This window comes from Schistocerca nitens, chromosome 2 (genome assembly GCF_023898315.1).
Source record: "Schistocerca nitens isolate TAMUIC-IGC-003100 chromosome 2, iqSchNite1.1, whole genome shotgun sequence".
NCBI lineage: Eukaryota > Metazoa > Arthropoda > Insecta > Orthoptera > Acrididae > Schistocerca > Schistocerca nitens.
The window spans coordinates 292,570,898-292,597,047 of NC_064615.1; the positions used below are offsets into that span (position 1 = coordinate 292,570,898).

General features: G+C 45.0%; 1 protein-coding gene across 1 annotated transcript in view; it reads right to left on the bottom strand.

Moving 5' to 3' along the window:
* The window catches only part of LOC126236045 (BMP-binding endothelial regulator protein), a 748,120-nt gene that overhangs the window by 452,560 nt on the left and 269,410 nt on the right, over positions 1 to 26,150 (bottom strand). The gene's annotated exons all lie outside the window — the stretch shown is intronic.

Genomic DNA, 26,150 nt, shown 5'->3' on the forward strand with positions numbered 1-26,150 from the left:
TATGGAACACCTTTAGGATGACTTTGACTTTGCTCCAGACTTTCAGCGTTCAACATTACCAACAGCAATGGTTTCGGCTCCTGAAGAAGAATGGGCTGCCGTATCTAGACAGACATTGACATCTCATTGAAGGTGTTCCCAACAGAGTTCAAGCAGTCCAGATTGCGAAGGGTGCAGTTGGACTGAGGATGGCTCGAGCAAACCCGATCACTAAAAATAAATAAAAATGCGACCCTCACAATATGAAGATTACTTTTTGAATATCGATTTGAGAGGTTCCATAGGTGCTACGTCTAAAATTATTGTCTCAAGATTGCATATTTCTAGTTGCATTAGCTATACACTGTCGCTGACTACAAAAATACGAATGAAACCCTTTCTGTTATATGACAGAACATTACAGTTTTTAGGTTCTCGCGACACTAATTTTTTTCTTAAAAAATCTTTATTCAATCCAATAATATCATACATAACAACCCACCACCTTACACATTAGTGGGTCTTAACATCGACAATACAATTCAATGATGTTAGCAGCATTTTCTAATTCTAGTTTTAATCTACTTACATGCTACAGGAAATGATGAGTTAGTTATTTAATGGGTAAGAACTAATCTCTACTCTAATCTAACTGTTCTAGAAGCTACTTCCGGCAGCGTTACAGGCGTGCCAGTTGTTGTATAAACCTACTATGTGGCCGTGCCCACCGAGCTAATCCCAGTGGGCATGTCCCTGGCACCGGGCTGGCTCTTACAAAATCGCTGCAGGTTCTGTTTGGAGATGTCCTATCTACTTCCTACTGAGAGTTATCTATCTACTAGGTCACTATCGGTGTGCAGTTGTCAAGTTCAGGTGTTAGCGCACCTTCCCCCTGTTCCAGGACGTGGCGGATTCCTACCGTCACGACGATTGGCCAATCCACGCCCTGGCGGAATGGGATAGGTCGCACTGAGTCATGTGATCAATAGTTCATTTGTTTTCCCTACGATATTCTTGTAGGACTTCTGCCGATACCTCGCTGCCAAGGCGGTTTATGATGTCAAATATGGTCGGGTTTCTGATTAAGTGATGGGTCTCACTGTTTGGTAGCTGGTTTCTTAGGTCGCTGGCTACGTCATCGAAGATAGGGCACTCGTAGATCACGTGATCCGGAGTGCCCAGTTCGGCTCCGCAGTCACACGAGGGCGTAGCCCTTTCCCCGAACCGGCAAAGATATGCCGGGTACGGTCCATGACCTGTGAGGAAGTGCAGCAGACCCTTACTTGGTTCTTTGATGTTTGGGAGTAGTTGGTAAGTCCTTCTGCCTGTTTCCTCTCTGTCTCAGAGTTCTTGCCATCGCTCTTCTCCTCTTCTTTTAGTTGCAAACTTATCCCCCAACCGCACACCCAGAATGCTCTCGGTTTTTTCTATTTCTCCCCTTTTTACCCAATACCAGGCCGCTGTTACCGAATTTTGATGTCGAGCGGACACACCCCTATGAGTATTAGTAGTGCCCCTCCCTGAGATGTTCTATATGCTCCGATGGAACGTAGAAGCATGTTGCGCTGCATCCTCTTCACTACCCTCGGCAGCCTGTGTGCCCAGACCCTGGGTCCGTAACCCACGATGGAAGCAAGAATGGGGTTATGGTATAACTTTATGAGTTCTGGTGGAAAGTGAAATCTGCTGTGTCCTATCGTGATGAGGTTGTTCAGAGCTTCTAATGATCTTTGAGTTGTCGTTTCGATGTGCTTGGCAAAACTCCATCTTTCGTCAATTATCACTACCAGATACCGGGCCTCGCGACGCCGAATTACTGGTGAGCCCTCAATCCTCACTGTTGGATTTCTGGCCAATTGGCCTTTCAGTAGTAGGTATATCGACTTGTTAGGCGCTATGGTCATTTTCGTTTTGTGGCACCACTGTGTGAGAATAGATAATGCCCTGTTAATCTTGGGTTCGAGATCTTCGCGACTCCGGGCACCAACCAGCGGAAGGAGGTCGTCCGCGTAGGCTGTCAACTCTAGCACATCCGCAGTGGTCACTAAAATTTTGCAAACCGTGAGTGTCGAGGCTGCTCCTCTCGTATTATCAGAGTACATTCACTCCAGCCAACAGGGCCGCGGTTACGCAAACACGCGGAAAGGCAGCGCGCGTGTGACGGCGCGCCTGCTGGGCGTCGCTTGGGCCAACTGCCGGGACGCCGCGCCGGGACGCTTCTGGGCGGACACGCCCGCGCCTATCGGACGCCCATCGTGTTGCCGCTGCAGCCGGTGACACGGGCCATCAATCCCTGTGACGTCCCGGGTGGCTTCCCGGAATCCGCCGGAGCACTTTGCAGCTGCTGCGAGGCGCGGCTTGATGTATGGGACGTACGGAGGCGATTGTTTTGGAGCCCGGCGCGCCGGCCACATCCGGGTCGATAGCACGCTCACTGGCTGACAAATGAAGTGCGTCCGTTGTCGGTGGCAAGAAACATCGCTACTTAGAGGAAAAGTCTTCCTTCTCTTCCCATTAATGTTGTAACCCACTTATGTGCTTCCAGAGTTGTTTGTTGGATTTTTATCCTTTTCACCAGTTAGATGCTGCCTACCACTGTTTCTTATCCCGTGCTAACCTCTCTACGTGAGAGCAGCAGTTATATTCAGCACACCAAGTACTTGTGATTGCAAGCTTCCTCAGCGTATTCCAATCTTCATATCTTCTATGGTGATCAGCCGAGTGGTGTCGCAAGGTTTCGATGAGTTCCGTATCCATCATCTTCAAGCGAATCGTAGGGATGTTGTGTTCCATCTATCCGCAACATTTCGATGAGCGCATATACAAGGTGACAATCATTGAACTATATGAAATAAAATCGTCGTAATTTCTGAACGATTTGCATTAGAACGTTCAAAGTGAAAGGTTGGCCGTGCGGCATGATGGAAATTAGTATGCGCATGCATGGTTTGGTTTAGCGACGAAGTCAACTTTCGTTTGGGTGGGTTCGTCAATAAGCAAAATTGGCGCATTTGGGGAACTGAAGTCCGCATTTCGCGGTTGAGAAGTCTCCTCACCGTCAACGGGTGATTGTGTGGTGTCGAATGTGTGTCGAAATAATCGGTGCGATATTACTTGATGGCACTGTGACTACCGAACGGTAAGTGAAGGTTTTGGAAGACAATTTCAGCCACATTAGCCAAAGTGACCCTGATTTCGACAAAATGTGGTTCACACAAAACGGAGCTTGTGTGTTTGATGTCCTGGAGGAGCACTTTGGGGACCGTATTCTGGGGTAACCAGAGGCCACTGGCATAGGTCTCCATTGGCCGCCATATTCTCCGGATCTGAACACATGTGACTCTTTTTTGTAAGGCTATATTAAAGATAAGGTGTACAGCAATAATCCCAAAACCACTGCTGAGCTGAAAACAACCATTCAGGAGGTTATCGACAGCATCGATGTTCCGACACTTCAGCGGGTCATGCAGAATTTCGCTTTTTGCCTCCGCCACATCATCGCCAATGATAACAGGCATATCGAACATGTCGTAACCTAAATACGAATATCGGTAGTGACGTTTTCATGTTGAACATAAGATAATGGATAAAACTGAGCTAGAAAGCGAGACAAATTAATTAAAATAGGAGGCTATTTTTATTTTACGGGCGGCTCGTATTGCCGCCGCATGCTTGAGTCGTGCTGGCCTGAACCGGTTGGTCTAATTGCTCGCCGGAACCCCGGGATGAATTCCTGAAGTAAAGCGACCGTGCCATTGTATGAGCTACGAGATGGGCAGATAGTGTGTCGCCGTGCGCTAAGCAAAACGCCGACTGCACGGCGTATCTGATAACATATCCAAATTGAAAGAGTCCGTACCGAGCATGCTGGGACCCGACCCCCAAGGACAGGCGGCTACCTGCCTGCTAGAACAGCTCACCGCAGAGAAAGAAGGAAAAAATCGTATGATATCTACAAAATTTAATAGGCAGTTCATTTAAGTCGCTGTCTCATTTCAGAGGTACAGATGAAACTGACGAATTCATAAGGGAAGAATGCGTTCATTCTTCATATCTGTTCGAATAACACAACTAGCGTCACCGCATCTTCTTTATACGGAGAAATAAAATGGGTGCTCCACAGGGTTCGATCGTAGGTCCATTATTGTTCTTGCTCCATGTTAATGATCTAAAAATGAGTTTCAATCAGGGGGCGAAATTAATCCTTTCTGTAGGAGCCAAAAGCTTTATTGTGGAGCCTAACAAAGACGCATCCACAGGGAAAATAGTAAATGGTGTTTTTGTTGTTAAATTAATCGAGTGATTCCGCTTATTCAATTTCGTACTGACAAAAAAACACATTTCCTACAGTTTGCATGCAAACTGAAGAGCGAGCAGTTGAGTCGCCCCTCTTTCTCCACTGCTCCGTCCCATAGATCAATTACAGGCTGTTACACAATAGTATTCTCACTCTTCCACGGCGCATACGTTAAATGAATGACAACGCAGGAATTTCATTTTTCGGTTAATGTGTCAACAGCAAGTGGAGTGCAGGAATTAATAACTATTGTAACTAATGCCACAAACGCACGCGAACAGATACCATGAAAATCAGCGAACACCGCAGAGGGTTGCTAAACGGAAGACAGATTTTAGTGTGGCTGTACAGCAGTTGTGGCATTTTCCTGGGAAAGACCAGTCCCCACAATCACCAGCACAACCTCCATCGATGACTCTTTTTCAGGTTACAGACTGGTTATGTTAACGATCCCAGTATAATAAACACTTTAAAAACCTCGAAGTACTGGGATGTGTGTATTGATGAAAACTGGGAAAACCATACAGCAGACCTGATGAAACGTTTATACTATAACAACAATTTTCAGCTTTGGGGACATGTACTTGTTTTTATTTATTTATTCGTATGGCTCAAACGCAGTTTAAAACTACAGGTATATGACATTAGTAATTCTATATACAGGGTGTCCCATTTACCTTGACCACTCTAAATAATTCTTTAGCCGTCAGGGGGACATCAGTCAGCATGATTTCCTGCGTCGTAGCTTTGTTTTTTACAAATATATCAACAACGGTATGAATTTTTTAAATGGCACCCTATACTTCTTCATCGGTAATTTAATTCGTCTCTTGAAGACCTATTCAAAAAGCGTCACAGCATACTATTCCCTGAAAAACAACGTTATTAATTACATAACACAACATTGACGTTGACGCTCCCAGCGGCTAGTGCAGGTACTCGGGGTAATGGAACACATCCACGTGCGGACGTTGACAGAGGACAAATGTAAACATAAGTAGAATGCATACCCGACATTCCGTCAACCATCGTCAGTTGAAGAGTTGTGTCAGTAGAATGTACACCAACGTACATGTGCACCAGTGTATCGGTGTCCAGAGTCACCACTTTGAGGGCCTTTGAATGTTCTACTCCTCGGCAATGGTACAGTACAGTCAAAGTCAATTTTGTGTTACGTTTTTACTTGGTTTCCATTTGTTTTCTGGCAACTCTAGCAAATGGACGAATTTGTTATCCCGGGCTCAAAGTCAAAGTTGCGTTATGTAATTAATAACGTTGTGTTTCAGTGAATGGTATAATGTGATACATTTTTGAATAGGTCTTTAGGAGAGGAAATGAATTACCGAATAAAAAATACAGGGTGCCATTTAAAAAAGTCATACCGCTGTTCATATCTTTGTAAAAAACAAAGCTACAACGGAAGCCATCAAGCTGATTGATGTCCCCCTGACGGCTAAAGAACATTTGTTTGAAACATTTTGTAATTTGCATCTGGACAAACAGTTATTTGGGGGGGGGGGGTGTTAAGATAAATGGGACATCCTGTATAACAGGAATATGAAAATACAAAACTACATAGAAAACTAACTAAATGTCAATATCTAGGCTCCTAATCCACATAAGAGCCGTATTATCAGCTTTCGTGAGGTCGCTCCAACTCCCCTGGTAGGAACGCAAGGGGCATTCATCTCTAAAGTGCTTCATTGTCTGGTTCGGAGCCCCACTGTCACAAATCGGAGACTCTGTAGCACCTCATTTGTAAAGAGAGTCTGCGCATCGGTCATGCCCAGTGCGAGTTCTGTTCAGTTTGACCCACAGTTTTCTGTCGACTTGTGTGCCAGCAGCATCACAGTTATACTTTCGGAACCACTCACGCTCTTCAGGATTTTCAAAAGGTGACAGCTCTGGTCCCACAAGTCTCTCACTCCGGTATTACTTGTATCTCCTTGTAGATAAAGATATTGACTTAGTTCTAATCCAGGAAACACATGTACTTGTAAATCAGTAAGTTAACGTAATTTCATTTTCTGATCTCCTATTCGACAGTATTGTGGTCTGCCTTCCCTTAGGCAAGAAGTATTCTTCGCACAACAGAAAGTAATTGGGGGTGTGTGTAGGGTTCTCACACGAACAACTTGTAGGTATCTGTTTAACTAATCGGATAGTATTAATAGCGCACCCTCACAGTACTTTATTGACTGATGAAATTGATGATCAGCAATCCACTGCAGTTTGACAGTAACAGAGATGTTCGCCAGTACAGTACTAGAAGGAAAAACGGTATTGACTTCCCTCCAGAAAACATAACTTTACCAAGAAACGAGTGAGATGGACGGATGTAAAACTTCTTGATAAGGTGGCCCTTGAAAATAAAACTAACTTACTTCGATATCTGAATAATCCCATAGGGATGGAAACGTGCATTGATTCACACTCTGCATACAAGAGGCAATGAGGCAACCTTGCTACGAAGTACCTGTGAGGAAACTACGTCCTTCACAGAAATCACCATGGGTTCCGAAAACGGAGATCGTGAGAAACTCGGCCCGTACTGTCCCCGCACGATGTCTTCAGTGCCACGAGTAGAGGAAACCAGTTTCCAAGCTTTCACGTCGACAACTACTAAGATGCCGGCCAGAGTGGCCGAGCGGTTCTAGGCGCTACAATCTGGAATCGCGCGACCGCTACGGTCGCAGGTTCGAATCCTGCCTCGGGCATGGATGTGTGTGATGTCCTTAGGTTAGTTAGGTTTAACTAGTTCTAAGTTCTAGGGGACTAATGACCTCAGCAGTTGAGTTCCATAGTACTCAGAGCCATTTGAACCATTTGAACTAATGTGTACCGTGTCCCAGCGGAATTCATGACTAAGCTGAAAGTATTAGCTGCTATATCTCACATATGATGGATGCAGACAGCTACAAGCAAACTGTACGGTGTGCAGTTATAAGTTTTAGTGGATGCTCGAACAATACACAACTGCGTTGTTGGCCTTTCTTGTCCTTCTTAGCCAGCGCCCCGTTCTAATGGTTCAGTGTTGACGTAGTATTCAGATATAGCCCTCTCATTTTTTTCCTCCGTTCTCCATATTAACTAATGAGTCAAGAGGTAAGCAGGTGACGGAAGCGCCGAATTAGTTGGTAGGATTACACGGCAGCTTTTGCTCTTGGAGAGTGGCACACTAACCGACGACCGCGTTCCGTTTCAGACGTTGCGAGAAGTCTGTCCGGGTGGACTTTACGGCCGACCCGCGGTAATAACTGGCAGGCAGTGGGGCGACTTCTGCTGTGCGTTAAACACTTTACGGCTGTTGCCGTGCGCCGTGTTTTGACAGCGACCCGCGGGGAACATGGTGATGGCGCGGTTGTGAAGCGTTCGCGTGACTATCGCGGGATATCGGCCGGCCTAACTGGCGCAACTGCCAAGCTCCGGAATGATCTCACCACAGCAGGTCTCGTTACCTTCTGTGTACCGTGTGTAACTTACTGGCGCCGGTTCAGTTTACGGCGGTGCCTGTCTGGTCCATTGTTTCAAAGAAAATACTCTCTCATTGCGACATAGTCACCGATGTGTGGCGCGTTGTGATACTTGGGGGGGGGGGGGGGGGGGGAAGGCGGGGGAAGACTGTGGTTTCGTGTAAACTGGACGCATCAGGCGACACAGTTGATCCGTACAGTATATTGCTTGTCTTTTTCTTTTTTCTTTTTTTGTGTAGGCCGAAATGGTTGTAACTCCCAGGGTGTCCGACCTCCTTTCATTTGTCTGTCTGCGATTTCCGTGGGCGTCTTAGAGTCAGAGACGTGGGAAACCCCTCGATGGGAAAGCCCTCGATTGAGTTTGAAACTCTCTGATCCCCGCATTGCTGGGCTAATTTCTCTATCCACTTGTTAAGTGCCGTGGCAGACGAAGCGATTCTACGTCAAGCACGATGAACGTTCAAGGTGAGAGGACACCAACACAGATGATACATTTCCTGACTCCATCAGATGTTGGCCGGTAGTGCGTGGTAGCGATGATAACAGTGTCTTTCCACTTCTTTAGGTGCGTATAACCACCACTGTCTAAACTCCATGGCCGGCCACTTACACACAACTCTTCCGACAGAATTTTCAGATCGTCTAAACTATTTATCTGGAAGGCTGCACGTTCACTCAATCAGCTGCCGCAAACATTTCCTGACAGGTGTTCGTGTGTCACTGCTTCGTACTCACGCTACGCTGTACCGAATAATCAACAGAAAGACCACGGCTGTGTCTCGCTTTATACAGCACACAAAACAAACAAAGGGAGGAGATAAGGTGTAAATTCCCATTATCAGTGATAGATCATTGAAAGGGAGGATCCGCGCGCTACACTTCAATCTGAAGTTATTCAAACGTTACAGAGTGAGTGAAAGATTTTGTATGGAATTCTGTCAGTAATTGGTCGATACATACACATCACGGAACCGTTCTGTACCACCACCAGACGGATTTAATGTTATTTTACACTAGGTAAAACATACAACGGTTTCCCAGAAAGTAATGCACCGCATTTTTTCTCAGCCATAAACAATGCTACGAATGCGAAAAGTTACGTATGTCCACTCCTGGAAATGGAAAAAAGAACACATTGACACCGGTGTGTCAGACCCACCATACTTGCTCCGGACACTGCGAGAGGGCTGTACAAGCAATGATCACACGCACGGCACAGCGGACACACCAGGAACCGCGGTGTTGGCCGTCGAATGGCGCTAGCTGCGCAGCATTTGTGCACCGCCGCCGTCAGTGTCAGCCAGTTTGCCGTGGCATACGGAGCTCCATCGCAGTCTTTAACACTGGTAGCATGCCGCGACAGCGTGGACGTGAACCGTATGTGCAGTTGACGGACTTTGAGCGAGGGCGTATAGTGGGCATGCGGGAGGCCGGGTGGACGTACCGCCGAATTGCTCAACACGTGGGGCGTGAGGTCTCCACAGTACATCGATGTTGTCGCCAGTGGTCGGCGGAAGGTGCACGTGCCCGTCGACCTGGGACCGGACCGCAGCGACGCACGGATGCACGCCAAGACCGTAGGATCCTACGCAGTGCCGTAGGGGACCGCACCGCCACTTCCCAGCAAATTAGGGACACTGTTGCTCCTGGGGTATCGGCGAGGACCATTCGCAACCGTCTCCATGAAGCTGGGCTACGGTCCCGCACACCGTTAGGCCGTCTTCCGCTCACGCCCCAACATCGTGCAGCCCGCCTCCAGTGGTGTCGCGACAGGCGTGAATGGAGGGACGAATGGAGACGTGTCGTCTTCAGCGATGAGAGTCGCTTCTGCCTTGGTGCCAGTGATGGTCGTATGCGTGTTTGGCGCCGTGCAGGTGAGCGCCACAATCAGGACTGCATACGACCGAGGCACACAGGGCCAACACCCGGCATCATGGTGTGGGGAGCGATCTCCTACACTGGCCGTACACCACTGGTGATCGTCGAGGGGACACTGAATAGTGCACGGTACATCCAAACCGTCATCGAACCCATCGTTCTACCATTCCTAGACCGGCAAGGGAACTTGCTGTTCCAACAGGACAATGCACGTCCGCATGTATCCCGTGCCACCCAACGTGCTCTAGAAGGTGTAAGTCAACTACCCTGGCCAGCAAGATCTCCGGATCTGTCCCCCATTGAGCATGTTTGGGACTGGATGAAGCGTCGTCTCACGCGGTCTGCACGTCCAGCACGAACGCTGGTCCAACTGAGGCGCCAGGTGGAAATGGCATGGCAAGCCGTTCCACAGGACTACATCCAGCATCTCTACGATCGTCTCCATGGGAGAATAGCAGCCTGCATTGCTGCGAAAGGTGGATATACACTGTACTAGTGCCGACATTGTGCATGCTCTGTTGCCTGTGTCTATGTGTCTGTGGTTCTGTCAGTGTGATCATGTGATGTATCTGACCCCAGGAATGTGTCAATAAAGTTTCCCCTTCCTGGGACAATGAATTCACGGTGTTCTTATTTCAATTTCCAGGAGTGTATTATTTGAAGTCTACTGAGTGGGCGCGCCAAGTTTCCGTCACTTCAGACAGATAACGTAGCAGCAGGACAGTTTCAAAATGGCGTGTGTAGGTGGTGTACATTACAAGCAACGCTGCAGGGAAAGAAACTGTGGAGACAGAAGTACAGTTAGTCGCAGGGCACGGAGGGCGAGGTCATCAGAAGGCGTTTCGGCGGAGCTCCACGATTTGCAACGGTCGGGGAGACCATCCACGGTTGTCACTCCTGGCACACCTGACGTAGCCCCCTCGGACTTCCACTTGTCTGGGCCAGTAAAGGATGCCATTCGTGAAAGGCATTTTGAGGACGATGAGGAGATGATTCACACAGTGAAGCACTCGTAGTAATCTCGATCATTTTTAATGTCATCTAGCGTTCCTCTCTCTCTGTTGTCTTCGATCTTCTCTTAGAATACTGTTCGTTGTATGCAGTTTCGCCGCTATATATGTCCCATTCCGTTAGAACTACTTAAACCTAACTAACCTAAGGACAACACTCACATCCATACCCGGGGCAGGATTCGAACCTGCGACCGTAGCAGTCGCGCGGTTGCGGACTGAAGCGCCTAGAACCGCTCGGCCACCACGGCCGGCCCTCAACATGTCGTAGGGTCAGTATTGCCTCGCGTGTTCCTACATTTCTCCGGAATCCTAAGTCCGCTTCTACCAGTTTTTCCACTCTTCTATAAGGGATTTGTGTAAGTAAGTTGCAGGCGTGACTTATTTAACTGATAGTTCGGTAATTCTCACAGCTGTAAGCAGCTCCATTCTTTGGAATTGGGATTATTATATTTTTCTTGAAGTCTGAGGGTATTTCGCTTGTCTCATACATCTTGCTCACCAGATGGAAGAGTTTAGTCATGGCTGGCTCTCCCAAGGTTATCAGTAGCTCTAACGGAATGGGACATATATAGCGGCGAAACTGCATACAACGAACAGTATTCTAACAAGGGAACCTCCCCATCGCACCCCCCTCAGATTTAGTTATAAGTTGGCACAGTGGATAGGCCTTGAAAAACTGAACACAGATCAATCGAGAAAACAGGAAGAAGTTGTGTAGAACTATGAAAAAAATAAGCAAAATATATAAACTGAGTAGTCCGTGCGCAAGATAAGCAACATTAAGGACAGAGTGAGCTCAGGAATGCCGTGGTCCCGTGGTTAGCGTGAGCAGCTGCGGAACGAGAGGTCCTTGGTTCAAGTCTTCCCTCGAGTGAGAAGTTTACTTTCTTTATTTTTGCCAAGTTATGATCTGTCCGTTCGTTCATTGACGTCTCTGTTCACTGTAATAAGTTTAGTGTCTGTGTTTTGCGACCGCACCGCAAAACCGTGCGTCTAGTAGACGATAGGACGTGCCTCTCCAATGGGAATCGAAAACATTTGATCGCAAGGTCATATGTCAACCGATTCCTCCACAGGAAAGCACGTCTGATACATTTTATACGACACTGGTGACGGCATGTGCATCACATGACAGGAATATGTTGTCGTCCCACCCAACTTGTACACTTGGCGAATGGGTAAAAAGATTCTTCTACCTTGCCCGATTTAGGTTCTTGTGGATGTGATAATCACTCCCAAAAAAGTGATGAAAACATAAGAGTTTGTTACATAAACTGCAACAAATGAATGCAACAGTTTCACAGTCGCACAATTTTTCCTGTGCTCTGTCAAAACATATGTTTTTAACGTTTTCAAATTTTTCCGTGCGTATACCGTCGAATCCTGCATATGTCCAAGCAAATCTGAACATGTCCTGGAATTTTGGAGAGCGAAGTTGATTATATAAAAAATTAAAATTTTCACTCGAAGGAAGATTCGACGCAAGTACCTCACGTTCCGCAGCTGCTCACGCTAACCACGGGACCACAACACTGCAGTGCTTGCACCATCCTTGATGTTGCGTATTTAGCCGTGGGCTACTCAGTTTGTGTATTTTGCTTATTTTTTTATAGTTCCACACAACTTCTTCCTGTTTTCTCGATTGATCTGTGTTCGGTTTTTCAAGGCCTATCCACTGTGCCAACTTATAACTAAATCTGAGGGGGGCGCGATGGGGAGGTTCCCTTGTAAGAGAAGATCGAAGACAACTGAGAGAGAGGAACGCTAGATGACATTAAAAATGATCGAGATTACTACGAGACTGAGCACATGTGGTCGGTACCCGTAATGTGATAGGTCTACCAAAGAAGAAGAAGCAGTCCTGAGAATATTGTGCTGAAATCTTAGTATTATGGCTCATTGCGAAAAGTTTCTGTGTTCCGTTGGAACGTATATGGGTGCTGTAATTTAGGACTGAAAGAGAAGATGGGACAAGTTTGACGGCGCCGCTGGACTTGTAAGCTGTCCGTTTAGTATCTCGCAGACACTGCGAGATTTCGAGTGTGCAGGCGACGTCCCGCCTGGGAGAAGAGGAGCCGTTGCGAAAGTTCCGAGCGGCAGTATTCCCGACGCCGCCCGCTATCGCCGCCATTTATTCCGCTTAACGGCCATAAACGCACCACGGCAGAGATAAGGGCGAGCACGAACGACTTTCGACTGCCGTTCCCACTTCCGTTGCGCTCGCTAAATCGATCACGGAAAGAGAGTGAACCATACTTATATCGCATTGACAGTCTCTTCCACCGCTCCACTGACAGAACAGTGTTGTGTTTGAGGAACGACATGTGTGAGTGCGAACAACTTGCTGTTGATGAAAGTCATCCGCGCTTCGAGGCTTCTTTGATTTTACCAAGAGAGCACCAGTTAACACAGCCTGGGTGTACTGCCTGAATCCAAATAACCAGATTTGTGGCGCGCGGGGTGGCCGCTCCGTCTTGGGCGTCTTGTCACAGTCCGCGCGGCTCTCCCCGTCGGAGGTTCGAGTCCTTCCTAAGGCATGGGTGTGTGTGTTGTCTTTAGCGTAAACTAGTTTAAGTTAGATTAAGTGGTGCATAAGCTTACGGACCGATGACCTCAGCAGTTTGATCCCATAAGACCGTGCCACAAATTTCCAAACATTTCCAAATAACCAGATTTGTCTACACAGTGCGTGTTCGTACTGGTTCGTTCTGCTATAGTTTGCCGAATAACGGTGAAACTTATACGTCCAATCAAACAATGGACGCTCCAGGTAGGAATATCAAGATCGTAGGAAAACAAAGAATCCTACTTACCGTAAAGAAGACTCGTTAAGTTTCAGACGGGTGCAATTAAAAGACGCACATAGCTTTCGGCCACAGCCTGCGTCAGTAAAGACACACACACACGCACACACACATACACAAAATATTCACCACATCTCTCTCTCTCTCTCTCTCTCTCTCTCTGTGTGTGTGTGTGTGTGTGTGTGTGTGTCTGTGTGTGTGTGTGTTTGTATGTGTGTCTTTACTGACGAAGGCTGTGGCCGAAAGCTGTCTGTATCTTTTAATAGTACCTGTCTGCAATTGACGTGTCTTTTTTACGGTAAGTACCAATCTATCTTTCCCTAAGTTGTTGATAAACTTATGCATCCAGTAGACCCAGAACAAGGGCACAGTAACCGTGGCCGAAACGTTGCTTTCTCCAGCATAGTTTTTTACCTCATGACGCCGTACGATACTCCGAAAAGTTACGTCAACTATCTCTCTACCATCCCACTCTCTAACAATGTGTGTCGAAAAATGAATGCTTAAATCATGAAAACTTAATTCTTTTTGTTCGATTTCTGATTTCCCTGTGTAGCTTCGCGACAATATTTTCACATCGAGAGGAATTATCACGCCTTTGTTTTAATGATTGCCTCTCCAACTCGCTTATCATATCCGTGACACTCTATCCTGCCACAATAATACAAAACGAGCTGCTCTTCTTTGGACATTTTCGATGTTCTCCGTCAGTGATATCTTGTAAGCTTCCCATACCGCACAGCAATGTTATGGCGAAAGATGGAGAAGCGAAGTGTTACGACGCAAAAAAAGCACAATCGAGTGCAACAAGACTCCAGAAAAAATGCGTAACGTAATGTGTTTTCGTCATCCAGTTCTGTTTTTACCGACCAGCTTTTGCGTCAGTAACGAGCATTTCAGTTCGTTATGCCCCATCTATTAATAACTGCAGTTCTTTGTCTGATGTTACCTCCTACAAAGATCTCTAATTACTGTTTCTATCTCCAAACAGTACGGAAGGCGCTTTGAGAACTTACGCCAGATCCGCAGTTCTAAAAACAATAGGAAGATTAAGAACAATCTGAGGTCGGTTTCGGGAAAACACACGTTCTTCCTGTATGATGCGCTGATGACCTCTGTGTTGAACGGCTGTAAACAGCGCTTCTATACGACATGCTGACCATGTTGATGTCCTTTGCTGAAGCAGCATCTGACGAAGTCTCTTGTGCTACTAATGATGAATTTAATACCGTACGCGTTTAAATCCAGTTAGGGTTTAACGTTCCATAGACTAAGATGCCATTCGAGACGGAACAGAAGTTCGGATGGATTGGAAAACGAAAGTGGCTGCGCCCTCTCGCAGGAACCTTCCCGAATTCGCCCTAAGCGCTTTGCGGAAACCGTAGATAATTTAAACCAAGGTGAGAAAATCCATGGGATAGCTCGTAATATCGTGTCAGACCACATTTTGTTTGGCGTATGCAGCAACTCGACGCAGCATCGACTGAACAAGGCGTTGGAAGCCCCCTGCAGAAATACTGAGCCTTGCTGCATTTAACAGCCGTCCGTAATAGCGAAAGGTTTGCCGATGCCGAATTTTGTGCACCAACCGACCTCTCAATGATGTCCCATAAATGAGATTCACGTCGGACGATCTGGGTGGTCAAATAAAAAAAAAATGTTCAAATGCGTGTGAAATCTTGTGGGACTTAACTGCTAAGGTCATCAGTCCCTAAGCTTACACACTACTTAACCTAAATTATCGTAAGGATAAACACACACACCCATGCCCGAGGGAGGACTCGAACCTCCGCCGGGACCAGCCGCACAGTCTGTGACTGCAGCGCCGTAGACCGCTCGGCTAATCCCACGCGGCGTGGCCAAATCATTCGCTCGTGTTGTCCAGAATGTTCTTCAAACCAGTGCCATCGTTATTTGGGAATATGAAGCCCATCAATGGCTAAAAAGGTCTGCGAGTAGCCGAACATAATCATTTCCAGTCAATGAGCAGTTCAGATGGACCAGAGGACCCTCTAAACACAGGCCACACCAGCTTGCACAATGCTTTGTTCAGAACTTCGGTCCATGGCTTCACGGTGTCTGAGCCTCACTCGAACCCTACCATCAGCTCTTGCCAACTGAAATCGGCACTCATCTGACCAGGCCACGGTTTTCCAGTCGTCTAGGGTCCAACGGATATGGGCAAGACCCCAGAAGAGGCGCTGCAGGCGATGTCATGAAGAGGCGCTCGAGTCGGTCGTCTGCTGCCGTAGGACATTAATGCCAAATTTTTCCGCACTGCCCTAACGGATACGTTCGTCGTGCGTCCCACATTGATTTATGGAGTTATTTCACGTAGTGTGGCTTGTCTATTAGCACTGACAATTCCAAGCAAGTAATTAAGTGACAGCCGTCGGCCACTGTTTTGTCCGTAGTGAGGGGTAGCGCCTGAAATTTGGTATTCTCGCCACTCTCTTGACACTGTGGATCTCCGAATACTGAATTCCCTAATGATATACGCGACAGAGTGTCCCATGCATCTAGCTCCAGCTACCATTCCACGTTCAGAGTCCGTTGATTCTCGTTGTGCGGCGGTAATCACGTTGAAAACCTTTTCACATGAATCACCTGAGTGCAAATGACAGCTCCGCTAATGCATTGCCCTTTTATACGTTATGTGGGAATACTACTGCCATCTGAAAATGTGCATATCGCTATCCCATGACTTTTCAAATGGTTCAAATGGTTCTTAGCACTATGGGACTTAACTTCTGAGGTCATCAGTCCCCTAGACTTAGAACTACTTAAACCTAACTAACCTAAGGACATCACACTCATCCATGCCCGAGGCAAGATTCGAACCTGCGGCCTCAGCAGCAGCGCGGCTCCGGACTGAAGCGCCTTGAACCGCTCGGCCACAGAGGCTGGCCCGTGACTTTTTTCACCTCAGTGTTAATTGGGGGGTCGGAAGGGTATCTGCAGCGCCATTATCTCGAATACAAGTCCCATGTCTTGCTACATCACTCGATAAGTTAAATGTGCATCGGATAATGTACTACTGTGAAACTTCATTATACGAGGTGTGGCTAGAAAAAAACCGGACTAGTACTGGTGAAACAATAAAACGAATGCAATAAGGCTGAAAGTCGCGTGGCCTGTCACGTGACTCTCGCTCCGCCTACTGCTCGAGTTTCATCTGCCTCCTGCACTCAGTCTACCCGTGGCGTCTGTTTTAAGTAGTTGACGTTTTGTCTGTGCGTCGGAAAATGTTGAGTGTACAGAAAGAACAGCGTGTTAACATCAAATTTTGTTTCAAACTAGGAAAATCTGCAAGTGAAACGTTTGTAATGTTACAACAAGTGTACGGCGATGATTGTTTATCGCGAACACAAGTGTTTGAGTGGTTTAAACGATTTAAAGATGGCCGCGAAGACACCAGTGATGACACTCGCACTGGCAGACCATTGTCAGCAAAAACTGATGCAAACATTGAAAAAATCGGTAAACTTGTTCGACAAGATCGCCGTTTAACAATCAGAGCAGTGTCTGAGTTAACAGGAGTTGACAAGGAAAGTGTTAGGCAGATTCTTCATGAAAGTTTCAACATGAACAAAGTGTGTTCAAAAATGGTTCCAAAGTGTCTCACAATTGAACAGAAGGAACGCCGAAGAATGATTTGTTCTGACATCCTGGAAAACATTGAAAGTGATCCCACCTTTTACAAAATGTTATTACTTGCGATGAATCGTGGTTTTTTACTTACGATCCCGAAACTAAACGCCAATCGATGCATTGGAAAACTCCTGGTTCTCCACGACAAAAAAAAGCACGAATGTCAAAATCGAAATTCAAGGCAATGATGATTGTTTTTTTTTTTGACATCAAAGGGATTGTGCACATTGATTGGGTACCAGAGGGACAAACAGTGAATCAGCATTACTACATTAGCGTCCTGGCTACCTTACGTGAGCGAGTACGGAGAAAACGGAACGATTTGTGGAGAAAAAAGTCATGGATCCTTCACCAAGACAATGCCCCAGCTCACAGTGCGTTGTCAGTGAAGACGTTTTTGGCAAAACACAACATTCCAATCTTAGATCATCCACCCTACTCACCTGATTTGGCCCCCTGTGACTTTTTTCTTTTCCCTAAAGTCAAGTCAGCTTTGAAAGGAACTAGATTTGAGACTGTTGAAGCAGTAAAAGAAAAAGCGACGGAAGTAATGTATGGACTTACCGAAAATGATCTGCAGCATTGCTATGAACAGTGGAAAATTCGTATGGAGCGGTGTAGAGACCGAAGAGGAGAGTACATTGAAGGAGATAACATGAAATTGTAAATAATTGTAAATAAATGTTTTTTCCAGCATCAGTCCGGTTTTTTTCTACCCGCACCTCGTAAGGCTGTCAATATTCTCCAGATCCTTTGAGTCTAAAGGAACACAGGTTTACTGAATCAGTGTTTACACGAAGTCACAAACGTGCGAATTATCGATAATTAGGTGGAACATTAAGAATAGATATCAACAGCTAGTTGCTTTATTTGTCGAACTTCGTGAATCATTCATGTGAAATAAAAACCACAGTTTTTAAAGGGGGCTACCACAATATCTGTTAGTCCCTGGCGCGGAAGAGGAATGGTGGTTGACATATCACCGCCAGTAGACCTCGAAGAGAAATTACGTTGTTCGACGGTCACTGAGTTACTGCCGAAATTACTAAGTCTTCTTTTCCTTTTTCTCCTTTTCCGTCTGACGTGAACGATCCGATTTATTAACTTAATTGGCGGGACAGTCTCTTCGAATGACCGATGAAAAACCACTGCTGGAACGGCTTCAGCAGTGGTTTCGGGCCGTGAAGGAGGCCCTGCACGAGGGTTGGAGCGATTTGGGGGGAGGGGAGGGAGGGAGGGACTTGGTGGAGGTTGGGAGGGTGAGAAGGGGAGGGGTGGGGGTAGGGCGAGAGACTGCAGGGTGGGCGTGGCGAGAGCGCCGATTTACGACCAATTGGATCGCGATATACGAGAGCCGGGCGCGCTCACCTAATGCCGGAGCGCCCATAACATGCATCACGGGTGACACGTTTTTAAATATTTGTTTTCCCTAACAAACTGCCGGTAACGGCGCTATGCAAATGCCGTGCGTGCCGCACCGGCCGCGATTAACAGCGGCTAAGAGCGGCCGGCCGCGTTATTGATAACTGAGGAGATGCCCGCAGTGCCGAAACGGCGGCGCTGACGGACGGCCGGAGAAAGCGGCGGCGGGCCGCCACTTAGCAGCCGTTTGTCTCCCGGGGGATCCCCCGGCCGGCGTCAGGCGAGACGCTCTCGTCGTCGAGTTCTCCTCTCGCTCTTCCGGGCGCGTCGCGATGAATAAGTGGCGAAATGTGACAGCCATACACAACGTCGGCGGCGACGTCCCGGCGCCCTATCTCGGCCTCAGAGGCCGAAGTATTGCGGGAAATAGCGAGGAAAATGTGGCCGTCAAAACAAGTCCAAGGGATTACGGAGCTCGGATTATCTCGACAGATAAGGATCGCAGCTGTGGATTGTGTAGGTAGTAAGAGTAGGGGGAGGGATGGGAGGGGAAGCTTCGACCTGCGACGTAGCGTTATTGTCACGTGCGGCGTCAAACGTGCTGAAGCAGATATTCACGATGACTCAAAAAGGACTTACAACTTTGGAATGAAATAGAAATTTATTCACATAACTTACGGAATATGTAGATGTGTAATTTTGTAGCGAACAGCTTGAAGTTTGATTCGCTTAGTGCGTCAGTACCCCATTCCGCCATCAGGAGCGCCCGCACAGTGCACAGTTAGAATGGCTACTTTCGCTGGTGCGTCCTCGCAGTGAGTTTTGATTTCATGAAAAGAACTCTGCAACGACTGTTCTGCGTAAATTTTGCACCGAATACGCTGAAGAACCTCCAGGTAAGCCTACAATTTACTCTCGGGACAAGAACTTTATTGAGACTGGCTTTTCACTGCGACATAATAAATCACCACGTCGCCTACGTGTTTAATGACTTTGTCGAACATGTTAGGGAGAGCTTTGCCCGCAGTCCACAAAAATCAATGCGACGTGCTTCTCGCGAAACTGGCATTCCACAAAAAAAAATGTTTGGGGAGTACCGCGTAGACACTTGACCATACAGACTCACAACGGCGCAGTACATTGGTGATGCGGATTAGGTTGCTCGTGGGGAATTCTGTGCGGAAATTTTGCATCGGATACAGGCCGACGATTCTTTCCGGAACATAATAATCAACGCCGCGCGGGATTAGCCTAGCGGTCTAGGGCGCTGCAGTCATGGACAGTGCGGCTGGTCCTGGCGGAGGTTCGAGTCCTCCCTCGGGCATGGGTGTATGTGTTTGTCCTTAGGATACTTTAGATTACGTAGTGTACAAGCTTAGTGACTGATGACCTTAGCAGTTAAGTCCCTTAAGATTTCACACACATTTGAACTTTTTGAACATAATAATCTTCGGCAATGAGTCACCATTTTATAGCAGTGGCATTGTGAACACTCACAACAGCAGAATTTGGGCAGCGAAAATCCACATGCAACCCTGCAAAGCATTCGTGACAACTCCAAAGTTAATATGCTTTGTGCTCTTAGCAAATTGAAAGTGTACTGCCCTTTCTTCCTATTGGAGAAAAATATCACTGGTATTGCGTATCTCGATATGCTTGAAAACTTTTTAATTCCACAGATTGATTAAGATGAGAGAGATGGGATGGTTTACTACCAGCAAGACAGTGCACCACCTCATTTCCTCACGGAAGTTAGACGTTTCCCCGATAATCACTTCCCACGTCCGTGGATTGGCCGTGGAGGGCCAATCGCATGGCCACCTCGCTCCCCAGACTTGACACTGGATTTTTCCCTCCGGTGTTACATTTAAGACCGTGTGTATGTTCCTCCCCTACCAAACGATTTATCCGACGTGAAAAATTGGATCTACGCTGCCACTGCCCAAGTTACGCCCTATTTGGTAGAACGAGTATGGGAAGAAATTGATCACCAGTGGAATGTTTGTCGCGTCACAAATGGTAGTTACATAGAACCAAAATAACTTGCAGTTGTTTAAAAAAAATGCCTTTTGCATGCTGCACATCGAACTTTTTATTTTTATTTATGCACCCAGACGCGTTTCGCCGTTTTTATAAGTTATCTTCAGTGGGTGTCCTGAAATATTACATTATTTGTCCTTTTTACAAATAGGTTATGGTTTCACATCTAGGTTATAGATTTAAAAACAGTTCCTTACAGTTCCTTAACTTTTTTTTTTTTACGAAATCTATAACTTAGATGTGAAACCATAACCTATGTGTAAAAAGGACAAATCATGTAATATTTCAGGACACTCACAGAAGATGCCTTGTAAAAAAGGCGAAACGCGTCTGGGTGCATAAATAAAAATAAAAAGTTCGATGTGCAGCATGCAAAAGGCATTTTATTTGAACCAACTGCAATTTATATACAGCTGCTGCGAAAATGGCCACTACAAGAAACGTGTTAACCAAAATAGCACTTGACACTTATCTGAAACTTAATGTTGTTTACTACAAAAGACACACCGATTCTGTAAGTTATCTCAATAAATTTCTATATCATTCCAAAGTTGTGAAGTCCTTTTCGACTCAACCTGTACAGTAGATCGAAGAACCGATGATAGTGTATTTGATTCTGTTTTGCGGAATGTAGTCTGAGGTTCCGACTGATCTGTGAGTAGGAAACTGAAAGGTTGCATGTGAGCTGACGAAGTCAGCTAATTTAAGTAGGAAGTATTGACTGCGATGGCACATACGGTACACGTCATCACGATTTAAGCCATACATTTTCCTCTATACAATACAGGGAGGCACAAGACATCGAACTATCGAAGACCCTGGTAAATAAGCAAATTAGGGATAATCTACTTAATAGTTACTGTGCTGTAGATAATAGTTAAGTGATTTGTATCGCTTACTTATAAAACCTGTTTACAAACACGGATGAACGAAGTCCAGGAAACTTATGAAAGGAAAGGAAATGAAACAACAAGATAAAAAGTTACCATAGCTAATCCTGGGAAAGATTCATTGCTAATGCTGAACGTGACAGACAGAATATAAATACTGCAAACAGTAATACAGTAACAGCAAATCAGTTGATACAAAATTACAGAAATTTATGGAACGATGAAGTCGATGTAGAAAGTTGATGCAGAAAGTTATTATATAAAAACTGATAATAAGTCTGTAGGACAAGTAGACATAAAAGAATTAAAATCACCCCTAATGCAACAAAGAAGAAAAAAGAAACAGAAAAGCTACTGTCCTGGATGGAATTAATGCTGAATTGATCAAATATGGAGGAATCAATTTGGGATTTGACTTTCGCTATTTTTTAAATGCCTGTTGGAAGATTTGTTCCATACCTGAAGAATGAAACACAGCTAAATTTATATACATATTTAAAAATAGGCAATAGCAACGAAACATGAAATTGCAGACTAAGTTTACTAGAATGCATATATAAAGTTTTACGAGAAAATTCTTAATCGAAGGTCTAAACGACTGCTGATACACTACTTTCAGAAGAACAACCAGACTTCAGGAGGAGACGCTCGTGGTATGATGTGTTTGTAATATGTCAAATTATTCAACAACGTCGGGAATTTGGTTTAGAAACGTAACTAGGATTAAGAGAAAGCCATTGATAAGGTACAAAGACTCGTTTTTCAGAAAATTTTAGAAATAGAAGGTTTTCGTAAACAGCTTATTAATACCAATGAGAATCTACGAGTATATGTAAATACGAAAAAGTTATAATTTCAGATTCGGAAACATAAGATGAAATTGTAATAAACGAAGGTGTTGGACAAGGGTGTAGTCTATCGCCCACTTTATTTCATTTATATGTTGACCACCTGTTATGAAGTGGAAACATAAAGTACAGAATTGAAGTACAGTTAGGAATTAAAATAGGATCTAGCTTCTCATTAATACTCTGTTATAGAATAAATTTCTTTCATTTCAAGTCTTGTAGATTCCCAAACTGCCGGTTTGGATCAGGAATCACCATCTTCAGATCTGTTTTATAAAAACTTGTCCTAATGTACTGGAGCCGTAGTGGCATTTGACGATGCCACTATGGCCCCAGTATATTAGGACATGTTTTTATAAAACAGACCTGAAGATAGCCATCGCTGACCGAAACCGGTAGTTTGAGAATCTACAAGTTTGTGACCATAGACCTGAAATAAAAGAAATTTATTCTACTTTTTCGGGTCACCATTGCATTCGCGACTATGTCGCAATTTGCGATACTCTATTATATACTGGCGACAAATAATTGTACAGGAAACAGAAGATAATTTACAAAGAGGATTATAGAGATTGAGACAAAACGCAATATACTACAATTTAAGTTCACCTGCGGATAAGACAAAATTAACGACTTTCAAGACGGAAAATAATAATAAATGAGAAAATTTTGAAACACGTAATCCAATTCAGTTATATAGGGTATGATAATTACCTTAAAGAATGCAAAGACGTTGAGAAGGTTACTAGATTTCAAATTATCTGAGGAACAACTGTAAGATGAAAAACAAGAAAGGAAACACAAATAAAATTCTATAACGTTGTAGCCTCGCCTACTCTTGTATATTGTTCCGAACCATGGACAGTATGAAAAAAAGAAAAATCGCAAATACAAGTTGCAGAGATGAAGTTCATAAGACATTCTCTGTAAAAAATGAATAAAGTAAGGAATGAAACAATCAGGTTTAAGAATCTGTTCAGTTAAAGACGAGATACAAGAGAATAGAATGAAATGGATCATGTTGATAGAATGATTTGAAATAGTTTACCAAATAAATATATGAACTGTCGGCCAATTGGAAAGAGAGAACTAGGAAGACATCGCAGCAGGTGGACGGACAACGGAGAGCAGAACAGGAGACTATAACACTTAACCCTTAGAAGATTATGATGACCATGATGATGATGATGGATAGATGCCTAAAGCCGAACGCTAGTGACTAGAAACGTGTCTCCAACAAATTAATAAGAATTATAATCCTTAGACACTGGTACGTACATATAACGTAAAAATGAAAACTACATACAATGTATACATTTAATACACCGCCTTCATTGCTTCAAAGTGTGAGTGCTGTGATATCTGGTGTCTTGCATGCACAAGGTCGATAGCTGACTCATTTTGGAGAGCGGAATATTTCAGTTACACTTTGAGTGCATACAACAAAGGTCTGATTACAGATTTGTTTCACAATGTTGCGATTTGATACCAGACATAATTAATACATTGAGTTCCCTGAATATCTGTGAGGGAACCCATTATACATATCCAGCACTTACTTCTTATGTTACATATCAGCTTGGTCATTCTAGTATAGACGACACTGGGCGTCAAACTACGTCGGCACTGGTTATCGAGTATAAGTAAAGGCTATTGTTTTAATGAATAGTGAGGTAATTGACATAGTCATATTAAAACATTAATACGTTACAGGAAGATTTTAATGCCAAAAACAACCTTTACGTAGGGCACGAAAGTGAAAAAGCTGTATCGGCAAACTATTCTTAAAATTTTCTACTTTAGAGGAGAAGTAGCTGTTGAAATGTCACTCATGTTGCCCAACCTTTTTTTTGTCTTTTTTATTGCAACTACCTTCAGCGGAAAAATTATGAATAGCGATTCCAAAAAAATCAAAGCGAAAGCCCCCTTTTAAAATTGTACTATGTTAATTTACATCAAAATTTGTAGCCCTGTCGTCCTCAGTTGCGTATAATATTACGGTGCGTTGATAGTTCTTACTCTTGGACCGTCTAATTACAACTGAAGAACACACAATTCTCGTGCCATGCATATTTCGCTTTTTTCTTTGCCGGGCATCATCAGTGCCCTCGAATATGTAGATATTTCTGTGCATACTATTTAGTTTACATTCTGTGACGATGTATATGTAGGTAATAAACAGATCTGGCGGTTTACTTTTCTATAATGCAGTAATAATTTAAAGGCTTACTTTTAGGTTTCGTGGATGTCATTCTACATGCTGTGTTTTTGTTCCGGTTTTGGCGCTCTATTTCTTATACCGGTAATTGATATTTGATATTTTGTTTTTCGGACTTCACAGGACCAGAGTATATGTAGATATTGCAGGCCAGCCTTGCAAAGAGTAAAGGCGAAACCCTTATGACACGAAAACTGTGTTTCATTCCATTGTAATTCGACGGTCCAAAAGTAAAAATTATCAACATACAGTAATATGTTAATTTTCGTTTGTATCTGGCTTTCACCCGAAATTATTGTCAGTGAGAATGTCTGTCGACTCACGAGCGACGCCGGCCGGAGTGGGCGAGCGGTTCTAGGCGCTCAGTCAGGAACCGCGCGACCGCTACGGTCGCAGGTTCGAATCCTACCTCGGGCATGGATGTGTGTGATGTCTTTAGGTTAGTTAGGTTTAAGTGGTTCTAAGTTCTAGGGGACTGATGACCCCAGATGTTAAGTCCCATAGTGCTCAGAGCCATTTGTACCAAATAACCAAACGCTCTCACACTTTCCCGTGGAATAACACTAGACGCAGACAAATGAGGGTAGACAAATTTTCTCTTGGGGCGGGAGCATGGGGAGAGGAGAGGGGTGGTCGGAAGGGGTGCGGAGAAGGGTTGGAGACAGAAAGGTCGTCCGGTATCGTTGCCGACCCCGTGGCGTCACAGGACAAAGTACGCGAAGAACATATACTAGTAAGCAGTGGGCGAAACAAAAGTGGGCCTGAAAATATTTCACGCACATTAAAATAGGCAACCCAACTTAACTTCGGTTCCGGCCGCATATAATGTAAGTTCGGTTGTCTTGTTTTAAGGTGCACGAAATATTTTCAGGACTAGTATTGTTTTGCCCACCCAGCAGTTTCATTGTAGACTTGTACATGTTGTGTTTGTCTGTACCTTTCATGACACTTCCAATTTGAATAGTGAAATAAATACAGAATACAAGCAGTCCTACAGACGGTGAATCTGAGGCGTAACGCTATTGACTGCAAGAAGAGTGTTGTCATTAACGTGCACAGGGACAGTTCTGGGACTCATGTGTCTTCTAGATATACAGGGTGATTCAAAAAGAATACCACAACTTTAAAAATGTGTATTTAATGAAAGAAACATAATATAACCTTCTGTTATACATCATTACAAAGAGTATTTAAAAAGGTTTTTTTTCACTCAAAAACAAGTTCAGAGATGTTCAATATGGCCCCCTCCAGACACTCGAGCAATATCAACCCGATACTCCAACTCGTTCCACACTCTCTGTAGCATATCAGGCGTAACAGTTTGGATAGCTGCTGTTATTTCTCGTTTCAAATCATCAATGGTGGCTGGGAGAGGTGGCCGAAACACCATATCCTTAACATACACCCATAAGAAAAAATCACAGGGGGTAAGATCAGGGCTTCTTGGAGGCCAGTGATGAAGTGCTCTGTCACGGGCTGCCTGGCGGCCGATCCATCGCCTCGGGTAGTTGACGTTCAGGTAGTTACGGACAGATAAGTGCCAATGTGGTGGCGCTCCATCCTGCTGAAATATGAATTGTTGTGCTTCTTGTTCGAGCTGAGGGAACAGCCAATTCTCTAACATCTCCAGATACTGTAGTCCAGTTACTGCTTGCTGGATGCGTGCTACATTTTCATCACTCGTTCTCGGCCGTCCA